The 25258-nt window shown below is 43.7% G+C and overlaps 1 pseudogene; it reads left to right on the top strand.

Annotated features, from left to right (window-relative positions):
* The first annotated feature begins 14493 nt into the window (after positions 1-14493).
* On the top strand, positions 14494-16192 carry LOC109253698 (nicalin-like; annotated as a pseudogene).
* The last annotated feature ends 9066 nt before the right edge of the window (positions 16193-25258 follow it).

Genomic DNA, 25258 nt, shown 5'->3' on the forward strand with positions numbered 1-25258 from the left:
TTAAACCTTTCTTAAACTTCTTTACAAGAGAAACCCGTACCAGCTCTTGAGTGGCTAATTAACCCTTGAGTTTGCTGCCTGTTTTCAACTTTTTAATTGTGGTTTGAAAAAAACCTCACAAGATCAAATATATCATCTTAACCCTTTCTAAGTGCACTGTTGAGCGGCATTAACTATATTCACACTGTTGTGCAACCAATCTCCAGAACTTCTTCATCTTGCAAAACTGAAATTCTATCTCTAATTTTCCCCTCCCCTCGGCCCCTGGCAACCACCCTTTCACTTTGTTTCTGTGTATTTGACTATTTCAGATACCTCATATAGACGGAATCGTACTGTATATGTTTGTCTTCTCATGACTAGCTTATTTTCACTCAGCAGAATGACCTCGAAATTCACTCATGTTGTAGCATGTGACAGGATTTCCTTCCTTTTTAAAAATTTTTTTATTTTAATTCCAGTAGAGTTAACATACAGTGTTATATTAGTTTCATGTGTACAATATAGCCATTCAAGCATTTCCTTCCTTTTTAAGGCTGAATAATCCATCGCATATATACACCATATTTTGTTTCTTGATTTATCCATCGACGGACACATGTATTGCTTCGTCCTCTTGGCTATTGTGAATAATGCTGCCATGACCATGAGTGCGCAAATATTTCCATGAGAGCAAGATCCTCCTTTCAGTTCTTCTGGGTCTATACTCAGACGTGGGATTGCAGGATCAGATAGTAATCCTATTTTTAATTTTTCGAGGGACGACCATATCATTTTCAATAGCAGCTGTACTGTTTTTGTGTTCCTATCAACAGCGCACAAAAGTTCCAATTTCTCCATAGTTCCAATCTCTCCGTATCCAATATCTCCAATATCTCTGTCAACATATGTTATTTTCTGGGTTTTTTCTTTTTTGATAGTGGCCATCCTGATGGCTGTGAGATGATACCTCACTGTTGGTTTCCATTTACGTTTCCCTAATAACTAATGATGTTGAGCATCTTTTCATATGCTTCTTGGACATTTGTATATTATCTTTGAGAAATGTTTATTCAAATTATTTGTCCATTTTTAAATTGTGTTGTTTTTCTGTTGTTTGGTTGTAGGAGTTCTTTATATATTCTGGATATGAGCCCCTGATTAAATACATGATTTGCAAATATTTTCTACCGTCCTGTATGTTACTTTTTCACTCCGATTGTGTCCTTTGGTGCATGGTAGTTTTTAATTTTGACAGAGTAGGATTTCTATGTTTTTACTTTCCCTTTTGTCAACATCCTTGCCAACACTTAGCATATATATAATGGCCATCCTAACAGGTATGAGGTGTTATCTCATTGTGGTTTTGATTTGCATTTCCTTCATGAGTAGTGATGTTGACACTCTTTTATATACCTGTTGGCCAGTTGTATGTTTTCTTTGGAAAAACGTCTCTTCAGGTCCTTTGCTCATTTTTTAACCAGGTTATTTGGGGGTTTTTGTTATTGAGTTATAGGAGTTCCTTATACATTTTGGATATTAATCCTTTATCAGATGTATAGCCTGAAAATATTTTTCTCTCAATACATAGGATGCCCTTTATTTTGTTGATTGCTTCATTTGCTTTACAAAGCTCTTTAGTTTTACATAGTCTCATTTATCTATTTTCTTTCGTTGGCTGTGCTTTTGGTGTCATATCCAAGAAATCATTGCCAAGACCAATGTCAAGGTTTTCCCCTATTTGTTCTTCTAGGAGCTCTACAGTTTCAGGTCTTATTTAAGTCTTTGATCTATTTTTAGTTGGGTTTTGTGTATTGTGTAAGACAAGGGTCCAATTTCATTCTTTTACACGTGGATGTCCAGTTTTCCCAGCACTGTGTTTTGAAGAGACTTTCCCCCTTGAATGGTCTTGGCAGCCTTGTTGAAGATTAGTTGACTATATATTCATGGGTTTCTAGACTCTCCATTCTCTTCCATTATTCTACATGTCTGTTTTTATGCTACTACCATACTGTTTTGATTACTATCATTTGATAATATATTTTGAAATCAGGGAATATGATGTCTCCAGCTTTGTTCTTCTTACTGAAAATTACTTTGGTTACTTAGTCTTTTGTGGTTCCATATGAATTTTAGGATTCTCTATTTTGGTAAAAAGTGATGGGGCAGCTGGGTGGCTTAGTCAGTTAAGTGACTGACTTTGGCTCAGGTCATGATCTCATAGCTCATGAGTTCCAATGAAGTTAAACTTTTTATACTCTAACTAGCAATGTATGAGGATTTCAATTTCTTCATGTCCGTGACAACACTTGTCATTGTCTTTTATTTTTGTTTAAAAAGTTTATTTTTATTTTTTGAGAGAGAGAGAGAGAGAGAGAGAGCAAGAAGAGGAGGGGAAGAGGGAGAGGGAGACAGAATCCCAAGCAGGCTCTGTGCCATTAGCACAGAGCCCGATGCAAGCTCAAACTCATGAACTGTGAGCTTATGACCTGAGCTGAAGTCAAGAGTCAGATACTTAACTGACTGAGCCACCCAGGTGCCCCTATCTTTTTTTATTATGACCATACCAGTGGTTGAAGTGGTTTATCTCACTGGATTTTTTCTATTCTCAATGTTAGCTAACATACAGTGTAGGCTTGGCTTCAGGAGTAGAATCCAGTGATTCATCAGGTACATATAACTCCCAGTGCTCATCCCAACAAGTGCCCTCCTTGATGCCCATCATCCATTTTCCCCTCCCCCATCAACCCTCAGTTGGTTCTCTGTATTTAAGAATCCCTTATGCTTTGCCTCCCCCTCGGTTTTTCATCTTATTTTTCCTTCCTTTCCCCTATGAGCATCTGTTAAGTTTCTCAAATTCCACATATCAGTGAAATAATGTGATATCTGTCTTTCTCTGAGTGACTTATTTCGCTTAGCATAATACCCTCCAGTTCCATCTATATTGTTGCAAATAGCAAGATTTCATTCTTTTTCATCACCAAGAAGTATTCCTGTACACACACACACACACACACACACACCACACCTTCTTAATCCATTCATCAGTTGATGGACATCTGGGCTCTTTCCATAATTTGGCTATTGTTGATGGCACGGCTATAAACATTGGGGTGCATGTGCCCTTTTGAATCAGCATTCCTGTATCCTTTGGATAGATTCTTAGTCATGCAATTGCTGGGTCATAGGATAATTCTATTTTTAATTTTTTGAGGAACCTCCACACTGTTTTCTAGAGTAGCTGCATCAGTTTGAATTCCCACCAACAGTGCAAGAGGGTTCCCCTTTCTCAACATCCTCACCAACATCTGTTGTTTCCTGAGTTGTTAATGTTAGCCGCTCTGACCGGTGTGAGGTGGTGTCTCATGGTGGTTTTGATTTGTATTTCCCTGATGATGAGTGATGTTGAGCATTTTTTCATGTGTCTGTTTGCCATCTGGATGTCTTCTTTTCAAAAGTGTGATTCCTGTCTTCTATTCATGTCTTCTGCCCATTTCTTCACTGGATTATTTGTTTTTCAGGTGTTGAGTTTCAGAAGTTCTTTATAGCTTTTGATATTAACCCTTTATCTGATATGTCATTTGCCAATATCTTCTCCCATTCTGTCAGTTGCCTTTTAGTTTTGTTGATAGGTTCCTTTGCTGCGCAGAGGCCTCTTATCTTGATGAGGTCCCAATAGTTCATTTTTGCTTTTGTTTCCCTTGCCTCTGGATACATGTCAAGAAGTTGCTGTGGCCGAAGTCAAAGAGGTTGTTGCCTGTTTTCTCCTCCAGGATTTTGATGATTTCCTGTCTCACATGTATATCTTTCATCCATTTTGAATTTATTTTTGTGAATGGTGTAAGACAGTGGTCTAGTTTCATTCTTCTGCATGTTGCTGTCCAGTTCTCCCAGCACCATTTGCTAAAGAGACTGTCTTTTCTCCATTGGACACTGTTACCTGCTTTGTTGAAGATTAGTTGGCCATCTATTTGTGGGTTCATTTCTGGGTTCTCTATTCTATTCCATTGATCTATGTGAGTGTGTTTGTGCCAATACCATACTGTCTTGATGATTACAGCTTTGTAATACAGATTAAAGTCTGGGATTGTGATGCCTCCAACTTTGGTTTTCATTTTCAATGTTACTTTGGCTATTCGGGGTCTTTTCTGGTTCTGTACAAATTTTAGGGTTGTTTGTTCTAGTTCTGTGAAGAATGCTGGTGCTATTTTGATTGGGATTGCATTGAATGTGTAGATTGCTTTGGGGAGTATCAACATTTTAATAATATTTGTTCTTCCAATCCATGAGCATGGAATATTTTTCCATTTCTTTGTGTCTTCTTCAATTTCTTTCATAAGCTTTGTATTGTTTTCAGCATATAGAGAGTTTACCTCTTTGGTTAGGTTTATTCCAAGGTATTTTATAATTTTTGATGCAATTGTAAAGGGGATCAGTTCCCTGATGGCTCTTTCTTTTACTTCATTATTGGTGTATAGAACTGTGATTGATTTCTGTACATTGATTTCATATCCTGCAACTTTGCTGAATTCCTGTATCAGCTCTAGCAGTTTTTTGGTGGAATCTTTTGGGTTTTCCATGTAGAGTATCATGTCATCTGCCAAGAGTGAAAGTTTGACTTCTTTGCCTTTTATTTTGTTTTGTTGTCTGATTGCCGAGGCTAGGACTTCCAACATTATGTTAAACAGTGGTGAGAGTGGACATCTTTGTCATGTTCCTGATCTCAGGGGGAAAGCTCTCAGGTTTTCCACATTGAGGATGATATTAGCTGTGGGTCTTTCATATATGGCTTTTATGATGTTAAGGTATGTTCCTTCTATCCAGACTTCCTTGAGGGTTTTTATTTAAGAAAGGATGCTACATTTTATCAAATGCTTTTTCTGCATCTGTTAACAGGATCATATGGTTCTTATCCTTTCTTCTATTAATGTGATGTATCACACTGATTGATTTACGAGCATTGAACCAGCCCTGCAGGCCAGGAATGCCTCCCACTTGATCATGGTGAATAATTCTTTTAATGTACTGTTGAATTTTATTTGCTACTATCTTTTTCAGAACTTTTACATCCATGTTCATCAGGGATATTGGCCTATAATTCTCCTTTTTAGTGGGGTCTTTGTCTAGTTTGGGAATCAAGGTAATGCTGGCTTCATAGAATGAGTTTGAAAGCTTTCCTTCCATTTCTATTTTTTGGAACAGCTTGAGAAGAATAGGTAGTAACTCTGCTTTACATGTCTGGTAGAATTCCCCAGGGAAGCCACCTAGCCCAGGACTCTTATTTGTTGGGATAGTTTTGATAACTGATTCAATTTCTTTGCTGGTTATGGGTCTGTTCAAATTTTTTTATTTCTTCCATTTGAGTTTTGGTAGTGCGTGAGTGTCTAGGAATTTGCCCATTTCTTCCAGACTGTCCAGTTTGCTGGCATATGATTTTTCATAGTATTCTCTAATGATTGCTTGTGTTTCTCTCTCTTTGTGAGAGAGATTGTGATTGTGAGAGAGGTTGTGATCTCTCCTCTTTCATTCACGATTTTATGTATTTGGGTCCTCTCTCTCTTCTTTTTCAGAAGTCTGGCTCGGGGGTTATCAATTTTGTTTATTCTTTCAAAAACCCAGCTCTTAGATTCATTGATCTGTTCTAGTGTGGTCTTTTTTGGATTCTATATCATTTATTTCTTCTCTAATCTTTATTATTTCTCTTCTGCTGGTTTTGGACTTTCTTTGCTGCTGCTTTTCTAGTTCCTTTAGGTACAAGGTTAGGTTGTATTTTGGGGACCTTTCTTGCTTCTTGAGATAGGCCTGGATTGCAATGTATTTTCCTCTTAGGACTGCCTTTCCTGCATCCAAAAGGGTTTCAACTGTCATGTTTTCATTTTCATTTGTTTCCATATATTTTTTAATTTCTTATTTAATTTCCTGGTCGACCCATTCATTCTTTAGTAGGATGCTCTTTAATCTCCATGTATTTGGGGCTTTCCAAATTTTTTCTTGTGGTTGATTTCAAGTTTCATGGTGTTGTGATCTGAAAATATGCATGGTATGATCTCCATCTTTTTATACTTGTTGAGGGCTGTTTTGTGACCCAGTATGTGATCTATTTTGGAGAATGTTCCATGTGAACTTGAAAACAATGTGTATTCTCCTACATTTGGATGAAAAGTTCTGAATATATCTGTTAAGTCCATCTGGTCCAATGTGTCATTCAAAGCCATTGTTTCCTTATTGATTTTCTGCCTAGATGATCTGTCCATTGTTGTAAGTAGAATATTAAAGTCCCCTACAATTACGGTATTATTATCTATATATTTGTTGATTAATTGATTTATATATTTGGGTTCTTTCATGTTGGGGGCATAAACAATTACAGTTGTTAGCTCCTCTTGATGGCTAGACCCCTTAATTATGATATAACGCCCTTCTTTATCTCTTGTTACAGTCTTTGTTTTAAAATCTAATTTGTCTGATATAAGTATGGCTACTCCGGCTTTCTTTTCATGTTCATTATCATGATAGATGGTTCTCCATCCCCTCACTTTCAATCTGCAGGTGTCCTCAGGTCTAAACTGAGTCTCTTATAGGCAGCATACGGATGGATCTTGGTTTTTTTTATCCATTCTGATACCCTATATCTTTTGATTGGGACATTTAATCCATTTACATTCAGAGTGATTACTGAAGGATACGGATTTAGTGCCATTGTGTTATCTGTAGGTTTCGTGTTTGTGGTGATGTCTCCGGCCTGTTGTAATCTTTGCTGCTTTCCACTCACAGAGACCCCCTTAGGATCTCCTGCAGGGCTGGTTTAGTGGTCATGAACTCCTTTAGTTTTTGTTTGGGAAAGCCTTTATCTCTCCTTCTATTCTGAATCAGCCTTGCTGGATAAAGGATTCTTGGCTGCATATTTTTGCTATTCAGCACATAGAATATTTCCTGCCACTCCCTTCTGGCCTGCCAACTTTCAGTGGACAGGTCTGCTTCTAACCTTATGTGTCTACCTTTGTAGGTTAAGGACCATTTGTCCTTAGCCACTTTCAGAACTCTCTCTTTATCTTTGTATTTTGCCAGTTTCACTATGATATGTCATGGTGTTGACCTGCTTTTGATTTTGAAGGGAGTTCTCTGTGCCTCTTGGACTTGGATGCCTGTTTCCTTCCCCAGATTAGGGAAGTTCTCAGCTATAATTTGTTCAAATAAACTTTCTGCTCCTTTCTCTTGCTCTTCTTCCTCTGGGACTCCTATGATATGGATATTGCTTCATTTTATGGAATCAGTTAGCTCTCTAATTCTCCCCCCGTGATCTAATACTTTCCTTTCCCTCTTTTTTTTCAGCTTCATCATTGCCCATAATTTTATCTTCTATTTCACCCATTCTCTTCTCTGCTTCTTCCATCCTCACTGTCACTGTATCCAGTTTATTTTCACCTCATTTATAACATTTCTTAATTCATTGTGACTATTTCTTAGGTCTTTGATCTCTGCAGCAATAGATTCTCTGCTGTCTTCTATGCTTTTTTCAAGTCCAGCTATTAGTCTTAGGACCGTTATTCTAAATTCTTATTCAGATATATTGTTTATATCTGTTTTTGAGCAATTCTCAGGCTGTCATTTTTTCCCGAATTTTGTTTTGAGAAGAATTCCTCTGTTTCATCATTTTGGCTAGGTTTCTCTCTTTTATGTTTCTTTTAAAAGCTTGTTACGTGTCCTGCACCTGTGAGTACTACTATATTAAAAAATGGGTCATACACTGTCCAGGACTTAGCACTTCAGGAAGTGTTTTTGGAGTACATTTTATGTACTTTGTTGTTGTGTTCTGGCTACTCTATCCCACTGGTCAGTCCTCTGCAGAGCTTCTCCTTGCTCGTAGTGGTGGAGTGTTTGGACCTTCCACCAGGTGTGCTTTGATTTGTTTGTTGAAGTCACCCAGGAAAAAAAAAGGAAAGTGGGGGGCGGGGGGAGAAGCCTGATCTCATACAAAGAAAAAAGGAAGGGGAGAAAAGTCTGAGCAGAGGACCAAAAAAAATTATAAGGCTTAATCCAGACAGAGAGAAAGGAAAATGAAGAAGAAGATATAGAAAGGGTATAAAAAGAATAGAATAAAAATGCCTGATTAAACAAACCAGAAAAAAAATTATATATATATATAATATATATATTAGTATATAATAATATAATATATATATGAATTGACCAAAAACAACCAATCAGAAACTATGAGCCTTGATCCTGCCAAGCTGTCTTCTTCCACCTGTGGAAATCCTTCTGTCACTGCACAGATTGATTTCCTGGGTGTTCCAAGTGATTTGACCTCAATACAGCTGTGTTTGAGGGATGAGGGAAATCCCAGTCTCCCTACTTCTCTGCCATGTTAACTTCCCCCACACTCTGGTTATTTAATTCTCTCATTGTGATTTTGATTTGCATTTCCCTACTAATGATGTTGAGCATGTTTTCATGTGCTTAATGGCCATTTGTATGTCTTTTTTGAAGAAATTTCTATTCAAACCCTTGCCCATTATTTCATTGGGTCATTTACCTTGTTATTGTTGAGTTGTCATTGTTCTAATTTATATATTCTGGGTATTCTGCCCTTATCAGATATAGTTGCCAACATTTTCCCATTCTGTAGTTTGTCTTTTCATTTTCTTGATGATGTTGTCAATGGCACAAAAGTTTTAAAATTTTTATGTACTCCAATTTACCTCCTTTTCTCTAAAGTCGAATTCTTCAATTGTGAAACTGGACCAAAACTAAAGCAAGAGATGAGGGACGCAACCTTGCTATGTTTATACTTTAAGTGAACATATGTATGTGAGGTAATAACTCAGCAGAGAGACTACAGGGAAAGAAAGGAACTCTGAACAGTGGGGATTCAGGTTAGGGAAACAAAATCAACTGTTGGATTCCTTCCTGTAAGTGATAGCTAACAATTTAAATCACTGGCCAAAAGGTCAAGATAGCCGGGTCTTGATTTATACTAGCATCAATGTCTACGGGAGTCAGTCTGCAGAATGAAGTTATGTCAGTAAGAGTTTCCAAACTGGAGTAAATAAACCCGTGAATGAAGTAAGAGTCAGCAATGTGGTTTGGAGCAGTTCATCCAGTTTAGAGTAGAACTGTCATTAGCCGCTCAGAATACTGAGAACGGGGGGAAGGAGATGGTGAAAGGAGCAGGAGAGAAATTCCAGGAAACTAAGGCAGAATTCTAGATGTGCCGACTAGCAAAACAGGAAAGAGAAAAACAGGAGGAATTAAGAGAATAAAAAGGTTTAGAACTCATTTCCTAGTTACCACTGGTGATGGTTAATTTTATGTATCAATTTGGATGAGTCATGGGATGGCCATCTATTTGGTCAATCATTATTCTGGGTGTTTCTATGAGGGTGTTTTTGGCTGGGTGTTTAGTCAGTATACTGAGTAAAGCAGCTTGCCCTCCATAATGTGAGTGGACATTATCCAATCAGTTGAAAACCTGAATATAATAAAAAAGGTTGACTCTTCCCCAAGTAAGAGAGAATTCCTCCTGTCTGCTGCCTTTGAGCTGAGACATCAGCTTTTTCCTGCCTTTAGTCTCGAATGGAAACATTAGTTCTTCCTGGATCTCAACCCCACCTTCAGAGTGGAACTATCCCATTGGCTTTCCTAGGTCTTTAGCTTGCCAACTCACCCTGCAGATCTTAGGATTTGTCAGCCTCCATAATCATATAAACCAATTTCTTATAATAAATCTCTTTATATATGTTTATAATATTTATTTGTTATATAATAAATACATATGCATCATATTACATGACCACTAGCATGGGTAAGTGTCTCTACTTCACCAACACTTGCTATTGTCTATCTATCTACAATATATAGATAGATAGATAGATAGATAGATAGATAGACAGATATCCTAGCCATTATAGCCAGCATAGTGGGTGTGAAGTTGTATCTCACTGTATTTTGATTTGCATTTCCCTAATGATTAATAATGTTGAACATCTTTTCATGTGTTTATTAGCCATTCATGTATCATCTTTTAGGAAGTGCACATTCAAAACCATTTCCCATTTTCTTTCATTCATTCATTCATTCATTCATTCATTCATTTTTTAAATTCAGTAGGTTCCACACCCAACATGGGGCTTGAACTCATGACCCTGAGATCAAGAGTTGCATGCTCTACCACCTGAGCCATCCACGTGCCCCTCCATTGCCCATTTTCTTTTTTTTAAGTTTATTTGAGAGAGAGAGAGAGAGAGAGAGAGAGAGAGAGAGAGAACATGCTGGGGAGGGACAGAGAGAGAATCCCAAGCAGGCTCCACACTGACTGACATGGGGCTTGACCTCACAAACCACGAGGTCATGAGCTGGGCCAAAATAAAAAGTTGGATGCTCAAGTGACTGAGCCACCCAAGCGACCGTCCATTGCCCATTTTCGAATTGGGGTATCCTTTTATTGTTGAGTTGTAAGAGTTTTTTATACATTCTGTATGCAAGACCCTCAACAAATATGTGATTTGCAAATATTTTCTTCTAATCTATGGGTTGTCGTGTCATTTTCTTGATGATACCTTTGAAGTATAAATTTTTTAATTTTAATGAAATCCAAATTATCTATTTCTTCTTTGGTTGTTCGCACTTTAGGTGTTATAACTAAGAAGTACCTAAATTGCCTAATCTAGGTCATGAAGATTTACACCTATTTTCCTTCTAAGAGTTTTATACTTTTAGGTCTTTGATCCATTTTGATTTAACTTTTTGTATATGGTGTAAGGTAAGAGTTTAGCTTCATTATTTTACATGCAAATATCCAGTTGTCCCAGTACCTTCTGTTGAAAACACTGTTCTTTCCCCTTGAGTGGGTCGTGGAACTCTTGTTGAAAATCAGTTGGACATAGATGCAAGGATTTATTTATGGACTTTCTATCCTACTCCATCGATCTATATAGGCCAGCATTGCACTGTCTTGATTAATGTGATTTAGTAGTAATTTCTGAAATCAGGAAGTATGAAGTTTATGTTCTCTGTCATTCTGATACTTCCCATGGCTGCTAAGTTGCTGATTTTCACCATGATTTTGAGCTGTTGATTTTCAAGAGTAGTACAGAGATGGGGAGAGAGTATGGGAATAGGGTAAGTTCTAATGACGCAAAGCTTACTATTCTTACCAAGATTCAACTATTTTTCCTGAGGAAATACTCTCTTAATTTTTGCAAGCTTTCAGTTAATTTCTAGAGTTACGGAAAAGTTGCCTTTGACATTTTCTGACTAGTGTTCTCATTGCTTTTGCAGAACACAGGTTTATCAGAGTTTCTTACTCCACTATTCTTGACATCATCTAGATCTGAGCTTTTAGCCTTCACTACTTTCTCCTCCTCTGCACCAAATGTTGTTAGGCCAACTTGTGCTGTCTCCTAGGAATTAAGTAGATAGCAATATCGCAAATTATCATGTGCACTATAAGCCAGCATAAAACTGTTGGGATTTCCAGAAGAGTAGGCCATGTGAGCCAGGATCCTTGTCTTCCTATGTTTTAATGTATCTCTTATCCATGAGGCACAGTGTTAGAATGGAATATTTGTCTCCAAATTGCTTCTGGAAAATATATGCGACAAATACCCATCATTCCTGTTATGGACTAAATGCCTGTTTCCCTAAAATGTATATGTTGAAACCCTAATCCCAATGTGATGGTACTTGGAGATATAGGTGGAGTCCTGATGAATGGGATCAGCATTCTTATAAGAGGTGACCAGAGAGCTGGCTAGCTGTCTTTCTACCTAATGAGGACACAGCAAGAAATCAACCATCTACAACCAAGAAGAGGGCTCTCATCAGAATCTGACCATGCTGGCACAATGATTTCTAACTTCCAGCCTCCAGAACTGTGAGACAGAAATGTTTATTGTTTAAGTTACCCTGTCTATGGTAATTTGTTATAGCCAACTGAGACAATTCTGAAAGGAAATTTCAGGGGCTCCTGGGCGGCTCAGTCAGTTGAGCTACCCACTCTTGATTTCGGCTCAGGTCATGATCTCACAGTTCATGAGACTGAGCACCACATTGCACCCTGCACTGACAGTGAGGAGCCTGCTTAGGGATTTTCTCTTTCCCTCTCTCTCTGCCCCTCCCCTGATTGCGTGCATATTCTCTCTCTCTCTCTCTCTCTCTCTCTCTCTCTCTCTCCTCAGTAAACTTTAAAAAGTAAAAAGAAAAAGAAATATTAATTTACCCAATGAAGGACATGCTTAGTGCATTATAAAACAGCCCACTGCCAGCCTCTGGTCTATACAAGAGGAGAAGAGAATGATCAGTTACCCTTCCTGATTGTTATAATGCTGTGCATTTCTCTCTGCACTCTCCTGATATTCAAACCAAATTAAAAAGGCTTCAGGAGAACCACTGTATTCCCTGGAGCTGAGACAACACTTGATATGTGTGCTTTGAAGTACAGAAGGCCCAGGGAGCTGTGATTGAGGTTTGCTTAAAGTAATAAATTTAAAGACTGGTTGCAGTTATCTGTGACCACCGAGCAAAGACAGTGCGTTGTGGTGGGTGCAGTCTGAACTTCAAGTATTTGGCGGGGCAACAGTACAGAGTGTTTGCCATGGGACAGAAAGGTTCCTAAGGAAGATACTGAGGCTTGAATATTCTTGAAAGGCACCTGCTGAAGAGGTATGCATGCTAGGGCAAGGTGATCCCAACCATCAGAGTCTAGAGTCTGTGGGGTCTATAGCCAGAGTGGAAGCTGAGGGGGAGAACAGCAAGCAAAGAATAATGGTATCATTGGCACAAACTGAGACAGTAAGAGAGAAGGGTGGTAGGGAAGAGACAAGTTTTGAGTTTGAGACATTATTTTCGATAGTTAGTATCCTAATGATTACTTCACATTGGTTAAAAGGTATCTCTGCAAAATTCTTTGTATATTTTAGTATTTCCAAAATATCTCAGGGGACTTGGCAATATTTTCATTAGACCTGGGATGCTTCACTAAAACAAGGAACAGAGGGGCACCTGGGTGGCTCAGTCGGTTGGGCATCTAACATTTGATCTCGGCTCAGGTTAGGATCTCGGGGTCATGAGTTCAAGCCCTGTGTTGAGCTCCACACTTGGGCACGGAGCCTACTTAAAAACAAGCAAACAAACCAACAAGAGAGGAACAGAAAGCCTAAATTCTAATACCAGTTCCATCACTACGTTGTATGGGACCTTAACCACTTTGTGCCTCAGTGTCTTCACGACAAAATGCTTCCCTCCTTATCTCACATGGTTGTGTGACGATGAAAGAGAATATAGGACAATTTATGTGAAACTTCTTTGAAAAGCGTAAGTGCCAGATTTATGCCAAATCTATTTCTTGTAATCAGTGCATACCAGCAATCTAGCAGAGATGAGGCAGGAGGGAATGTGCTCACTGAGGGAACTGCAGAGGTTTTCCGGAACATTAAGAAACGACAGCACCTAGGGGGTAGAGATGTTGCATTTTATAACACTGCATTAAACAAACATTGCACTGAAACCGAAGTGCAACAATGTCCCTAAATTTCTCATTTCAAAGTACAGACTGAAATTCAAGGGTTTACTTGACTCTGCTAAAAGAATCTCCTCTCTAGCCAGAGGAAGCAGCCCCCCCCCCCTCAAATGCAAAGTCACTAAAGAAAATCCCAAAAGACTTGCAGGAATTTGTTAATTTAGATGTACCAGAAACTTGGGCATTGGGGACACTGTACAAAGGATGATGGAGTTCGCCCTGATGTTTGCTAGCTAGAGCATTATTATATGCTTCTATTATTTTAGTGATCTGATTAGCACACATCTAGACTAGATGCTGAAACCCTAGAAATCCCCCCGCATGATGCAATGGAAAGAATTCAAGGAGTCGGCCAGAGAAATACATTAGTGTAAATTTATCACATGCAACTTGCCTGTTCACTCCCTAATTATATCCTCTGAAAGGCCAGATGACTATCTCTTCCCTAAAAACTTGAGACAAATTATTGAGTTAAGCTCAAATATCTTTTTGCTGTTGTTGTTGAAAATCACGTAAAACTTTTGGAAGAGCTGGAGTAGCCAAAAATTCTCATATACCCTTTAACCAAATACATCTATTTTTAACATTTTACTTTCTTTGCTTTACGTTTGTGTGTGAGCTCTTTATGCGTGTGTGTGTACACATAATGTTTTTCTGAAATTGTTTAAAATAAGTTGCATACACATTGGCTCTTTACTGCTAAATGCCTCAGTGTATATTTTCTTTTTATCTTTGAGAGAGAGAGAGAGAGAGAGAGAGAGAGAGAGAGAGAGCGCATGAGCGGGGGAGGGGCAGAGAGAGAGGGAGACAGAATCAAAGCAGGCTCCAGGCTCTGAGCTGTCAGCACAGAGCCCAACGCGGGGCTCGAACTCACAACCCGTGAGATCATGACCTGAGCCGAGGTCGGATGGGTAACCGACTGAGCCACCCAAGAGCCCCTTCACTGTGTATTTTCTTAGAACAGGAACATTCTCTTAGGTAACCACAGCACGGTTATGAACTTACGGGGGCCCCGGCGGCCACCCACGCGGAGGTGGGTTCGGGAATCGCCCGGTGTGGCCCCGCCAGGCTGCGGGAAGAAGCGGGTCAGGTCCCGGGGAACAGGCGGCAGGCGTGGGGGCCGCCGCTCCGGCCCATCACCCGTGACGCAGCCCATCTCCCGCGCGCAGGGGTATGACCCGCACTGGTCCCGTCGGGAGGACCCCCGGCTTCCCTCCAGGGGGCGTCCGCCCGGCCTCGCCTCTCCCCGCCCAGCTGCCTGCCGAGGCCCGAGCACACGGCACTTCCCACGCAGGCGCGCGCGCATCCCTGCGGCCGGGCGGGACGCGCCGTTGCTGCGGGCTCCCGCGGCTGCCGCGAGCGGTACCCGCGGGCCTTTGCGGCAGGCGGCAGGTGCCGTGGTCACCGTCCTGCCGAGGGCTGTGGCCTCTGTGTCCCAGGACGTCATCGAGCCAGTCGCGGAGACGGAGCCCAGGACGCCGGCCACGCACAGCATCGTCCCCTTGTCCTTGGCTGTGCGTGATGAGGCCCCGCCCTCCGTCTGCGAGCGGACGCAGGCCGGGTCGGCTTCCCAGGGCTCTGCCTTTGTTGCCCAAGCGCTTCTCCTCCACGCCACTGCCCCCGGCTTCCGGACGGTCACGCGTCCACAGCAAGGCCACGAGCGGACCGGTGGCTGATGGCGCCGGGGTGGAGAGGACCTTAGCACCACCATTATCGTGCCCCACTACGATGCCTTCAGAGTGGCCCCTTGGCCGTCGCACGGCTGGGACTCCAATGAGAGTGGCGTCTCCCTGTTGCGGGAGCTCGCCCGCCCCTTCTCCAGGCCCTACACCAACAAGCGCACTCATACCGGGTACATGCAAAGCTTCCGTTCTTTTACTTCAGAGGAGCGAGTTCCACTACCGGGGAACCAGGCACCCTTTGTCCTCTGCCTTTGTTCTCGAACACTGTGGCCCAAAGGGCCAGCCAGGACCTGTACGTGTCCAAGCCGCCTTGTGAGGGGAAACTGCGGCATGCCTTCCTCCTGGAGCTGGAAATAGTGGCTGCCGGTTCTGGGGCGCCGGTGCACAAGAAGGTCTCCACGGTGCACAAGAGGGTCGACCTGGGGACATCCCGGCCTGAGAGCCGGAGTGCTTTGCGGTTCTCTGGGTGTCTGCCTTCGCCCTGTCCCACCTGGAGAGCCACCTCATGGACCTGAGGGCCCAAGTTGAAAACTCTGACCCACAAGTTGAGGCTCATCGCAGAGGCCCTGGCCCGCGTCATCTACAACCTGGCCGGGAAGGAACCCCCCGAGACATGCCGATCTTCCCGGAGCGGATGATCCAGCAGGAGAAGCGGGACCGCGTGACGGGCTGGCTCACCAGCCAGCCCAGCCCGGCAACCAGCCACCCAGCTGGTGGACAAATTCTGCATGTTCCTCAGCACGCCAGCACGCCACCTGAGTTGCCACCTGGCGGAGGTGAAGCAGCACCGCATCAAGGCTGACGCGTGGGACCCCAAGTTTGTCTTCTGTGAGCAACTGAAGCAGGTGGTGAGAGCCTACAAGGTCAAGCCAGCCGTTTTCTCCACGCTCCTGGCCATCTGCATGGGCGCCTAGCTCGGGGTGGCCTCTACAACAGTCCCGGTGAGCAGGCGGGGCTCAGGTGGGAGCCAGGGTCCCTGTGCGAGGGTCACCTTGGTCAGGTCAGTCCTTGCCCCCCCCATCCTGCCTGGAAGGTGGCCCCACAAGTGGCCCCCGGGGCCTTCCTGGATGCAGGGTTTGCCCCCGGCCTCACTCAAACCCTCCTGCTGTCCCCAGCACTACGACCTCCTGTACAAAACAGTTCAGGGACTGCTCTTGAAGGCCAAGATGCAGTGACATGGCCATCCACCAGCACGATGAGCTTTCCACCTGCCACCCCTCCCTGCCCCACAGCCGGCCGGGGGACAGGGCTTCACCCCTTGCTGAGAAGCCCCAGCCCTGAACTACAGAGTTTTTCTGTATCGCTCTTGAGGACTTGGGGGATTCTCTTTTTTGTCCTTTGAACGCCCTTGGAAGAGCATTCGGTGGAAGTCCCGGAGCCAGGCCATGGACTTGGGAACAAGCCTGCAAATGGGCCCCCACTCCTGGAGGTGACCCCCTGGCCCTCGGGGCTTGTGAGCCGAGACGACAGAGGAAACGCGCCCGGCGCAGCCTCAGCGTCCCTCCTGCTGCACGCGAGGCTGACCAGGGACTGCAGGCTGAGGGTGGGGTCCACCTCGGGAGGCTCTGGGTCCGTCCTCCACCCTGCCCCAGTCGCCCTCTGGTGGCCGAGACAGTCTCTCCTCTTGTCCGAAGGAGGGCAGCACCAGCCTCCGGATGCCCAGTTCTGGCCTCTCCCTCGGAAGCCCTGTGTTCCCCCACCACCCTGGCCGGGACTGAGGGGAGCCAGCTCAGGGTGCAGCCTTGGATGCGTCTCCCCTGGGCCCCCGTGGGCGGCTGGTGCCCGGAACACCCAGCCGCCTTCCTGTCAGGCTCCGCGCACCGCTTGCCCTCTCCTGTGCTTCTCACTGCCTCTGCCCTCCTGCCACACCCCAGGGAGCTGGGGCCTGTCCCCCTGGGGACCTGGGTGACTTCGGAGTCCTTGGGACAGGAGGCAGCCCTAGAGGAGGCCCCCTGGCTCCTCCGCCCCTTACCTTGGTCTCCCTGGGGCTCAGTTTCCTTATCTTTAAAAAAGAGGAACATCCAGGCTGGGAGAGGAGCGAGAGTGTTTTCCGGAGGAGCCTCAACCGACCACAGGGCCGGCGGGGCTGCTCTTCCCAGGACCTCGGACCCAGGGAGGAAGGTCAGGGCCTGATCCCCACAGGTCAGGTGCCTTGCAAGGGAGGGGCATGGGGAGAAGTTCCCGAGACCCTCAGATCGACCTCAGGGAGACCCAGGCGTTTCTTTCAGGTGTTGGCAATTCGTTAGCAATGTGATCAATTCGGTGTTTTGTGCTGGGAGGCCGGTCAGGAGGAGGGAGGAGGCACTCGGGCACCTGCCTCCTCTGCCTGAAGGAGCAGAGGGACTGGCTCCCTCCTGTCTGCCTCCTAGCCGGCCACTCCCCATCCAGAAACCAGCTCTCCACTCGCTGGAAGGGACAGGCTCCTGGAGGACTGCATCTCTGCCCCTGTCTTGGGCCTCCTGCCTTTGCCAAGTCAGACCGTCCCTGGCAGGGCTGGCAGCCCGGACACTGGCCAGGCCAAGCCCAGGGAGGGGGCAGGCATGCCGGCCGCCGTTTCTCTTTCATCTGTCCCCCCTTCTCTGTCCCACTGGGTGGCCTCTCTCCCCCAGAGACTGTTTACTGAGTGCCCAGCCGGGTGGACCACCTCTGGGGCGCCGGATGCGGGGACCAGCATTGGCCATGCTTCCCCCTTCCTCCCCAGGGCGAGTTGTCAGGACTACTGACTGTTCAGAGCTCAGGCTGGTCATGGGACGCAACCGGATGACCAGAAAATAAAGCCGTATCAAACAATCAACAACAACAACAAAACCCGTAACATGAACACAGAGCTTCGATCCAATCTAACTTCCATAGTTCAGTTTTGTTAATTGACCGGTAAGGCCCTGTGTGGCCCATCTTTACCCTTGAGCACAGGATCCAGTCTAGGATGACACATCGTACTTGGTTGTCGTGTTTCTTTCGTCTCCTCTAATCTGAAACACTCACACAGTCTTTCTTCTACGACATTGAGATTTTTGAAGAATACAGCCCTCCTTCCTTTTGGTTTAATGCTCCTCATTTGGAGTTTGTCTACTTTTTCCTCACGTTTAGATTCATAGTATGCATTCCTGCTAGACAACTACATAATTGATGCTGTGTCCTTCTTAGAGCATAATATTGGGAGGCCCGGGATGTCTGTCTGCTCCCTATGGGTGATGTAAATTTTGATCAGCCAATCGAGTTGTTTTCGGAGTTTTCCACTTTACAATTGCTATATTTTCTTCTAGCAACTAATAAGCAGTCTGTGGAGAGACATTTTAAGAACAATGCAAATATTCTGCCCCTCATCAAAATTTCCCCTTTGTTTTAGCATCAACTGATGATTTCCTGCCTAAACGAATCTTTGCTCTGATGGTTGAAAAATGATTTCCAACTCCAGGGCTTCCTCCACAGTTGATACCCATACCCTCTTATCAGCTTTATTAGCTGTTTTCTCGACGTAGGGATGCTGTGTGACATATTGTGGTCAAAATGAGCTTGCTGATCTCAATGGGGGTAATCAGGGGCCTGGGTTGCCAGAGACTTGATGAGGGCACTGACCCAACCTAGACACGGTGGGGGTGACTACTGGAATCCATGGCAGGACCTGTATAGTAATCAGAAATTATAATTCACAAGGATCTTGGCATCGTATAATTGAGCAGGAGCCCTAGGACACAAAGAGAGCCTCCTATAACTCACAAAACTCCTGGTTTAGTGAATGAAAACCTGACTTGATCTACTACAATGCTGAGTCATGATCTTTCTTTCACCCAATTACCAGATCTGACTGGATTTACAAGTTTAGGGCTTCGTAAATGAAAGGGAGGCCAGGTACCCTGGCGGAAGAGCCCCAACCACGTATGCATTTTTCTCCTCGCTTTCCCCAAGTGAACCTGCAGCCATTCTCCCTGGTGAAAGAGAAGGACCCTCAAATTTGAAGAATAGGAAATCCTAGCTCTGAGTTAAACACTAATTTCTGGACAGCCAGGACACTATAGCTACCAGTTATTGACTTTGTGGATCGGGATTGACAAGATATAAGTGCAGCTTTTGACCCTTGTCGGTCTCGCCATGGGCCCAGTGACACCACCAAAGCCAATCTAGTGGAAATCTCTTCAGTTCCTGAGGACATAAATGAAATGCATATCCTCAGCAAATGACAGAATTCTCACCTGGGCTCCTTGAGCCACAGAGACAGGGATTTTAAGACTGTTACAGAAGAGGGGCACCTGGGCGGCTCAGTCAGTTAAGCATCCAGCTTTGGCTCAGGTCATGATCTCACAGTTCATGAGTTCGAGCCCCACATTGGGCTCCCTGCTGACAGCGCAGAGCCTGCTTCTGAGCCTCTGTCTCCCTCTCTCTCTGCCCCTCCCCTGCTCACATGCGTGTATGCTCTCCCTCTCAAAAGTAAATAAGCATTAAAAAAAGAGACTATTCCAGAAGAAAGGGCCAAGTAGAAACTTCTGGAGCTCCAGTCCCCTAACGAGAAAGCAGTACTACCTCCCTGGTAGAGAGAATGGCAGAGACAAGTGTTATCATCAATGACCTGAGAGATGTAGGAGTGATGATTTAATTCATATTTGGCTACTTTAAAAGGCAGGTGGGTCTCAAAGTGACCTTAGATTATCATTAATTGTATGTCAACTCTAATTGTGGCTACTGTTCCCGATACGATCTTATAAACACTTGGCAAGTGGCATTGATCTAATGAAAGCGTTTTCTATATATGTCAGTCAGGCTGGGGCTGGGGTGAGGTGGGGTGAAGCACTCACCTCAGTCACAAAATGTAAGAGAATGTCAAAACACTCAGTAACCAAGATCAATAGCATTTTAACGCACTATTTTAGAAAACTAAAATTGGTGCAAAAAAATCCACGACCTACAAAACACCAAATTTTAAATAGAGACAGAACTAACACCAACTGGAGAACACCAGAAGCAGAACACCCGTGTCTTGCCACAGCGCGTGTCAACTCCTCAGCTGTGTGCCGCTAATCTTCAGGGAATATTGATCGTCTCGTCCTCCCACGGGACATCATTATGCTAGTCTACCATCGGTGACATCACGTTGACTGAATCTGGAGAGCAAAAATTAACAGGTACCCCAGATGCTAGGAAATGGGTGATAATTCTCCAGAAAATACAAGGTTCTGCTGACACCTTGGGAAAATTGGGGGGAGGGAGGCCGGAATGTCCACTGATCTGGGACACACAGGATATCCTGTCCGTTGGGAATGAAAAGCTGTTGCATCTCGGGCCCCCTGCTATTTCACGGGCTTCAGTGGATGTCGGAGGGAACGTATCACATTGGATTGGTTGCTTCGTTCCATTTACTGGCCTACAAAGCTGTAACCCGCCATATTTGAGAAGGCCCAGGGCAAGAGATAGCGCTCCCTCTGGTCCACGCTGTAGCGGGAGTGGTTCTACCACCTGGCCCTTGTCGTCCAGTAGCCCAAGTGGTACCAGATACATTTCTGGCAGATTGGGATTTTATGACAACGTGTGGAGAGTCCATACCAGTGAATCACGGTGAGAAATCCCTGGAGCTCAGGAACAAACCTATGTTCTTTTAAGGAAGTAACTTTTCTCCTTTAAGCCGTTTGCTGTCTCGCTTCTCCTTTCTGATCAGGATTGAGTTTCTAACATAAATCTTCAAGTGACCACATAACCCAAACTGCCCGTCATAAATTGTGTGCTGGAAGCTACCTAGCTCTATAGCACACGAACTCAGGTGTGCCCCGAGACATTTCATCTTCAGTGGAAGCTGTGTGTTTGCAACGTGGTTTGAACGATTTTAAAAGTCCCAGCATACCCATTCCTACCATATAGCTATTGTTCCACTGACTCATACCTACTAACTCACGGAGGGTTCAAGGCTTGTTTACAGCTGGCTCTGCATAGTATGCCTGCAACGAGCAGAAGTGAACTGTTCCAGAATTACAGCCCTGAGGGGTATCTCTGAGGGACAACAGGAAAGGAAAACCCTCCCAGTGGGCAGAACTTCAAGAAGTACTTCTGGTCCACTTTGCTTGCCTGGCCTTTAGGCCAGGATCTAGACTGGGAATTGGAAAACTTTTTTTTTCTAAATGTCCAGAAAGTATTTTCAGCTTTGTAGGCCACATCCGATCTCTGTCACAACTGCTCAACTCCACCCTTGCGTTGCAAAAACAACCATAAATCGTATGGAAATATATGGATCTGGTTGTTTTCCAATAAAATTTTATTCACAAAACCAGGTAACAAACTGGAGTTTGCCAGATTCTCATCTATACCAATTCGTTGGCAGAGGTTAATGGTGTCGGACGGTTATGGATTTGGAATCGAAAGTAGAGGATGAATAGCAAGTTTAACCTCTTAATTTGGGGTCCACAGACCCCTAAGTGGACTGAAGATAGAACAATACAATATCATATAATGGTGGTTTCCTTAATAATCTTGTGTGTTTTATATGTTGCATTTTAAAATACTATTCCGAGGAGCACCTGGGTGACTCAGTTGGTTAAGTGTCTGACTTCGGCTCAGGTCAGGACCTCACAGTTTATGACTTCAATCCCCGCGTCGGGCTCTGTGCTGACAGCTCGGAGCCTGGAGCCTGCTTTGGATCCTGTGTCTCCCTCTCTCTCTGCCCCTCCCCTGCTCACACTCTGTCTCTCTCAAAAATGAATAAACGTTAAAAAAATTAAAAATACTATTCTGAGAAGGGGTCCGTTAACTATACCAGACCTACCAAAGCCTTTGAGAGATGAACATGTTAAGAACTACTTAAAATGGGCCTAGACAGTGAGAATTTGCATGTCCCAAGTAGCAGGCATCCCAAAAGGTCCTAGTCTCCATTGCAGAGGAACGGTACCAGGAGGGTCAGGGAAAGCAAATCCAGGAATAGTTTCTTTTCTACTGAGGGAAATTGCCACCCCGCCCATAATGGAAGGGGTTTAACGCCATCAACCTGTCATAAGGTTATGACTAGTCACTTCAAAGTACAGTATTTGATGGGACACCTGGTTGGCTCAATTGGAAGAGCATGCGACTCTTGACCCTGGGGTCATGAGTTCAAGCCCCACATTGGATGCAGAGATTACTTAAATAAATAAAACGTTTTAAAAAGTACAATAGAGAACCCAGAAATGGACCCACAAGTGTATGGCCAGCTAATCTTCGACAAAGCAGGAAAGAATATCCAACGGAAAAAAACACTTCTTTAGCAAATGGTGCTGGGAAAACTGGACAGTGGCATGCAGCAGCATGAACCTGGACCACTTGCTTACACCATACACAGAAACAAACTCAAAATGGATGAAAGATCTAAATGTAAGACAGGAAACCATCAAAATCCTAGAGGAGAAAACAGGCAACAACCTCTTTGACCTTGGCCACAGCAACTCCTTACTAGACATGACTCCAGAGGCAAGGGAAACAAAAGCAAAAATGAACTATTGGGACCTCATCAAGATAAGAAGCTTCTGCACAGCAAAGGAAACAATCAACAAAACTAAAAGGCAACTGACAGAATGGGAGAAGATATTTGCAGATGACATAGTGGATAAAGGCTTAGTACCCAAAATCTATAAAGAACTTATCAAACTCAACACCCAAAAAACAAATAATCCAGTCAAGAAATGGACAGAGGACATCGAATAGGCACTTTTCCAAAGAAGACATCCAGATGGCTAACAGACATGAAAAGATGCTCCACATCACTCATCATCAGGGAAACAAATCAAAACCACAATGAGACACCACCTCACACCTGTCAGAATAGCTAAAATGACCAACTCAGGAAACAACAGATGTTGGCAAGGATGCAGAGAAAGGAGAGCCCTTTTGCCCTGCTGGTCGGAATGCAAACTGATGTAGCCACTCTGGAAAACAGTATGGAGGTTCCTCAAAAAGTTAAAAATAAATCTACCCTATGACCCAGCAATTGCAGTATTAGGTATTTATCCACAGGATACAGGAGTGTTGATTCAAAAGGGGGCACATGCACCCCAATGTTTATAGCAGCACTATCAACAATAGCCAAATTATGGAAAAGAGCCCAAATGTCTATTGACTGATGAGTGGATAAAGATGTGGTATATATATACGATGGAATATTACTCGGCCATCAAAAAGAAGGAAATCTTGCCATTTGCAACAACGTGGATGGAACTAGAGTGTATTATGCTAAGCGAAATATGTAAGAGAAAGACAAATATCACATGATTTCACTCATATGTGGAATTTAAGAAACAAAACAGATGAACATAGGGGAAGGAAAGGAAATAGGATAAGATAAAAACAGAGAGGGAGGCAAACCATAAGAGCCTTCTAAATATAGAGAACAAACTGTGGGTTGATGGAGAGGAGGCGGGGGTGGGGGGATGGACTAAATGGGTGATGGACATTAAAGAGGGCACTTGTTGGGATGAGCACTGGGTGTTATATGTAAGTGAGGAATTGCTAAATTCTGTTCCTGAAACCGATACTATCCTATATGTTAACTAACTTGAAACAAACAACAAAAATAAGTACAGTACCTTATGAGGAGCTCCGAATTTGTTGCTTCTACTGATAAGTTGGGTTGAAATCCATGAGACTGACTGGTTTTATGTACATCATCACAGAAGCAAGAGGTCTCATAGATTGTTGGAAAGGTTTACTGAAGACTCGGTTATGGTACCACCTAGGAAATTAACACCCTGCATGGTTGGGACAATGTGCCACAGGATGTGAAATCACTCTGAAACAACCAACAGCACATAGATGATGCTTTTCCTCATGGTCAGAGTGCATGGGTCTGGGGTCCAGGGGCTGGAAAAGATTAGTGGCTCCTCTCGTGGATCATTAAACATAATTGACAAAACTTGTGTTTCCCATATTTGCAACTTAAAAGTTGAGGACAGCAGTACCTATGGTAGATCCTGCCAGTAATGAGAACTTCATCAGCATCAAAAGCCCTGGCATCACATCACCAGATAATAGAAGAGTATAGACAAGACTATCTGAGAGCTGAGTATGAATAAGATTACGTTCTTGGGGATTCCAAGAAATAATGGGGTGAGGGTTGGTATAGAGGAGAACTGAAGACGCCACAAGACTTGATAGAAGCAAATCGAGAGAAATGCTGTGGGTGACTTATTCCGACCATATTGTGATTATTCAGACATAATAATGGTGGTTTTCTCCATGAAATCTGTGAATTTTACAGTCATACAAATTAAGGAACCATGACTTCACCATGACTTACGTTTTACAATTTATAATGCTGTTTTTGACAGTTTTACCTCTTTTAACTTTCAAGATTTTTTTGTGTCTCTGAGAAGGCAGATATATGCTCCCTTGTCCATATTATACCCACCTATACCTTTAAGATGAGAAGGAACAACCTCAGTCTTCCTCCTGTGTATCTCTTTCACTTAACTCAGTTCTGACACTATCTACGTGGAGACAGCATCACATCCCACAGGTTAAAGACTCAGTCCCACAAGTCACCTGTGCCTATGATCCATCCACTGTAAATCAGAGATTCCCATGACCCCCTCCTCGGGTTCAATTAATTTGCTAGTGTGGTTCACAGAACTCAGGAAACCAGTTTACTTACCATTTACCAGTTTATTATAAAAGGATATGATAAAGGATACAGATGAACAGCCAGATGAAAAGATATATAAGGTAATGTCTGGAAGGGTCCCAAGCACAGGAGCTCCTGTCCCTATGGAGTTGAGGGTGGGTCACTCTCCCGGTAGGTGGATGTGTTCATCATCCTGGAAGCTCTCTGAACCTCATACTTTTGAGATTTTAGGGAGGCTTCTTCATGAGGCATGATTGATCATTAACTCCATTTCCAGCCCCTCTCCCCTCTCTGGAGAATGAGTGGTGGGGCTGAAAATTCCAAGCTTCTAGTCATGGCTTGGTGACCAGCTCCCATGCAAAAGCCCACCAAGAGTCATCCATTCGAACAAAAAGGCACTTCTATCACCCAGGAAATTCCAAGGGATTAGGAAGTCTGTGTCAGGAACTGGGGTCAAAGACCAAATATTAGAACAAAAGAAGTTCCTGGTGCTCTTATCACTAAGGA

This window comes from Panthera pardus, unplaced genomic scaffold (assembly GCF_024362965.1).
Source record: "Panthera pardus isolate Hobbes unplaced genomic scaffold, ASM2436296v1 HiC_scaffold_27, whole genome shotgun sequence".
NCBI classification, from domain to species: Eukaryota; Metazoa; Chordata; class Mammalia; order Carnivora; family Felidae; genus Panthera; species Panthera pardus.